Raw genomic sequence first — 4,450 nt, 5'->3', positions numbered from 1 at the left:
AGCTAGGGTCCACTGTGACCCTGGGGTTTGGAGGCGACCGGCTGGAGGAGATGTGCACAAGGCGGGGTCTTCATGCGGGTGATGCATCTTGAGCAGCCGCACTGTTCTCTCACCCTGGCCCCCCTTCCAGCGCGCAGTCAGGGAGGGTGGGTGCAGGCCCCTGCAACTGAGGTATATGGGGTAAAGGTGGGCTTTGCAAAATGGGAAGAATGACCTTCTGTTTCCTTTCCCAGAACGGAACAGCAGAGGGGGCTCCTGTTATTATTTCTGGGGGTACAGCTGCCGCTTATGGGGGCGTTCCTCTACCAGAACCACCACCGCCACAGCCTTGCCTCCTTCTTGCGTGTCCTGAGACGGGACAGGCCAGCGGTGGGAGAAGAGTTGCCCTTTTTGGTCTCGGTCTCCTCTGCAGGGACCTCTTCCCAGGATGTATACGCCAACCTCAGCCAGATCCACCCTATGGACCGTAGGAAGGAGGACCTGCCCAGCTGCCCCCTCATCTCCCCCTACATGAGTAAGCTTGTCAGGGCATCCTCCACCCTCAACCCTGCCTTGGGCTTTGGGGAGCTAGCAGGACTCCCAGGGGAGAGGGACAGATCCTGGAAGCAGACGGCACAGGCCTGGTGGCCGGGGGTGATGGAGAGATGTGCTGGTCATCTGTGGCTGCATCATAACGAACGACCCCAGATATGAGTGTCTCTAAAAGCCACCAACTCTCAATGTGTATCTGGGTTGGGAGTCTGGGGAAGGGTCCTGCTGGGCAGTCGTGGTCCAGGTGTTTCACGCAGTTGCAGTGCGATATAGCTGGAGGTAAGACAGCAGCTGGAGTAGAAGCAACCCATTCTCCCCACGAAATCTCAGAGTCGCCGCGTAGCCCCTCCCCGGGCTCGTGTGGGCTTCCTCACAGCATGGCAGCCCGAGCGCTTACGCGGCAACTGCAAACTTCAGGAGCAAGTGTGCACATGAATCAGGCAGAAGTCATGATCTTAGTCTCAAAAGCCGTGTAGTGTCATTTCTGACATACTCTACTCATTGAAACTGTCATAAAGCGCCCCCCCCCCCAACCAATTTTAAGGGGTGGAGACAGACTCACTCTCCCTGGGGGGAGCATCAAAGTCACACTGTAAGAAGGGCATGTTGGGCCAGAGCCGCCGCTGGAGCTGGGCAGGTGGATGGTGGAGCCCTCAGTGAGGGAACTGGAAGGAGCAGTCCGAGGTGTAGGGAGAGCCGGTGTCCTGAGAACCAGCCCAGGGGAGACATCCTTAAAACAACAGAAAGTTATCTTCCCACAGTTCTAGAAGCCAGAAGTCCAAAATCAAGGTGTTGGGGCAGGGTTGGTTCCTCCCAGATGCTCCGAGAGAGAAGCCATCCTACGCCTCTCTCCTAGCTTCCGGTGGTTGGTGGCGATCCTTGGCTTTCCTTGGCTTGTAAGCAGGTCACTTTAATTTCTGCCTCCACAGCTGCCTTCTCGCTGGGTCTTCAGATGATCTTATAAGGACACCAGTCGTTACATTGAGGGCCCACCCTTATCCAGAATTTCCACATTCTAACCATCTGCATCTGCATGGACCCTATTTCCAAGGTCCCATTCTGAAGTGCTGGCAGACAGGGTTTGGCGACGGCGGAGGTGGTGGGGGTGGACATGATTGAACACAGCTAGGTTGTGGCGTTTCTGGGGCAGGTCCCTGACATCTGCCCCTTTCAGATGGCCCCTTGAGGGTGATGATCCCAGAGAACCTGACGATGGAGCAGGTGGTGGAGAAGAACCCGCTGGTGGAGCTGGGAGGCCAGTACCGGCCTCCTGACTGCTGGACACGACACCACCCGGCGGTCGTGGTGCCCTACTATGAGCAAGACCAGCATCTGCAGCACCTGCTCTTCCACCTGCACCCCTTCCTCCAGCGCCAGCAATTGCACTACGCCATCTATGTGGTGAACCAGGTACAGCCAGCACGGGGAGGGCTGGAGACAAGAAGACAGAGGGGTCTGAGCATGGCCGTGGAGAGTCAAGGTTGAAGTCGTCAGCCTCTGAGCTGACAGCATTTGGGCCAGAGGGTGTATGGGGGCTGGATTTATGAGTCAAGAAGATGATGAAGGAGAACATGACCATGGAGCAAGAGAGGGAGAGGCAAACCCTGTCATGGTTTCTGGGCATCAGACCCAGTCTTTGGTAAGAGCAGAAAGCCGTAGGTGCTCCCTGCTCACCCTAATTCCTGCCTCCTTCAGACGGTCTCTTAAAGGGGAGGTTCCCTGAGAACCTTGGAAATGGCCATGGACGGAGCAAGGGGCTGTCGAAACTGACTCTGCGTAGGATGGGGGCGGGAATTCAGGAAGTTTTCCAGGGAAGGTAACCTTTGAACTGTGCCCTTGTGGACGGGTCTGGGTTCTCCAGCTCCAGTGGGAATAGGGTCCAGGCAGGAGAATGGCACTTGGAAAGTGGGGGAGGACAGGCCTGGCAACTGGGAGCATGCTCTGCCTGCTGGCAAGAAAGCATGGAGCGTCTCTGTCCATCCCAGGTGCACAACACCGCCTTCAACCGGGGCAAGCTGCGCAACGTGGGGTTCTGGGAGGCCATGCAGGAGGAGGAATGGGACTGTGTCTTCTTCCATGATGTGAACCTCCTCCCAGAGGATGACCGCAACCTCTACATCTGCGACATCTTCCCTGCCCATGTGTCTGTGGCCATCGACAAGTTCGACTACAAGTAGGTGGAGGGAGGGAGCTTCCTGTGGGGGATGGTTGGCCAGGCCTTGTGCTTCCCTGGCACCGAGGCAGAGAGGGATGATGGGGCCCAAGGAAAAGCCTTGTAGACAGGGGAGAACCTTCCTTTGGGATGCAGGTGTTAACTGGGGGGTGGGGGGAGGGGTCAGTGATAAGGTCTTGATGGAGGTCAGAGAAGAACATATATGAAAGGACAGGTTGTCTGGGGGGCAGGAGAGGGTTATCCCAGAAGTCTGGGGAGAAAGGGCCATCAAGGGGTCACAAGGTGGGCCTGTCAGATTTAGGGGAGGGAATATCCCAGGTCAAATGAGGGCCCATCTCAAGGGGCAGAGGAAGGGCTACTCTAAGATTAGGGGAGGGACACCTGAGGGGTCAGGGGAGTGGTTAGTTATCACAGGGGTGAGTGGGGAAGGGCAAACCCAGAAATAATGCCTGGAGATCCTAGCCAGGGCCCCTGTGGCCTGAAACTTGTTTCCAACTCTGTCTCTCCAGGCTACCCTACCACGGCTACCTTGGGGTGTGTTTGCCCTGCGACCCATTCACTACCTGAGGATCAACAGCTTCCCCAATTCGTACCGGGGCTGGGATCGTGAGGACCATGACATCGCTGCCAGGTGGGGGCCCTGCTTGAGGAACCTAGCACGGGGCTGCAGGACCCCCATGGTGTGGGGTACACGGGCCACCATCTCCTGAAGGGCTGGGTGTGGCATGGGTTCCCTGTCCTCTCCCCCTGTAAGGCTGCAACTGAACGGGATGCTTCTCTCCTGACCCCATCTGCTCTTCGGTTGCTACCACATGCTGGAGGGGCAGGACCCCAGCCACCAGCGGAGCCCCCAGAGGTAAGCTGGGGTTTGAAGCAGGATGTCCCACCTCAGGTGATTCCTAGGTCCTGGGCTCATGTGGCTGCTCCCCCTCCCCTAAGCCCCGACCTCCTGGCCTCAATCCGCCACAAAGGGCTGCAGGATGGCATCGACTCATTGGGCTACAGGCTGCTCTCCAAGGAGCTGCAGCCCCTCTACACCAACCTCACCATGGACATCGAGTTCCCCACTCCCCGGTCCTAGGAGCCCCCGTGGCAGGCTGCAGGGGAGCTGGAGGCTGGACCAGGATCCCCAAGACCTGGGCTGCAGGGCAGCCCTCCCAACTGATTTCCTATTAAAGGACAGTTTATTTTACTCACTTCTCCTCTCCTCCAGCCTTCATCCCCACCCTTTCATTTCCAGGCGTTGATTCAGAGCCCCAAACTCTCAGGTTCTCTCCATGTGGCTCTAAGTGCTGACCACCCACCCACCCACCCAGCACTGTTAGCATCATCCTTTAAAAACCCAGGGCAGAGGAGCTAAACACTTGTGTGACCGACATTTGATCAAACTTGGGTACCTGGCTCCTGGGCCCATGCCCTGGAAGAGCAGGCAGCCCGGCCGCTGTCCTGTAGCAACGAAAGCGCCAAGAACGAATAGTAAAACCTGTGAGGACGGTCCAGCGTGCTCACCGCACACACCACACAGCCACTAACAGACGCACAGCGGCAGGGAGAACCGAGGTGCCCGCGTGTGTGTGGTGTGATTTGGTACTTCCAGAGGACAGAGTTCCCACCCGGGTACAGATTATCAACGCAGGTGGGTATCAGGTAATCTTCTGGAAAGGGCCAGATGGCGTGTATTTCTGGCTTGCACACAGGCCACTGGAGCACAGGGGCCGTCACAGACCGCACATCAACACAGAAGCA

At 57.4% G+C, this 4,450-nt stretch overlaps 1 pseudogene; it reads left to right on the top strand.

Annotated features, from left to right (window-relative positions):
• Positions 1-225: 225 nt before the first annotated feature.
• Positions 226-3,931, top strand: LOC125088908 (beta-1,4-galactosyltransferase 2-like; annotated as a pseudogene).
• The last annotated feature ends 519 nt before the right edge of the window (positions 3,932-4,450 follow it).

The sequence above is a fragment of the Lutra lutra genome, chromosome 17 (genome assembly GCF_902655055.1).
Source record: "Lutra lutra chromosome 17, mLutLut1.2, whole genome shotgun sequence".
Lineage (NCBI taxonomy): Eukaryota > Metazoa > Chordata > Mammalia > Carnivora > Mustelidae > Lutra > Lutra lutra.
This window is presented reverse-complemented; position numbering and strand designations above follow the sequence as displayed.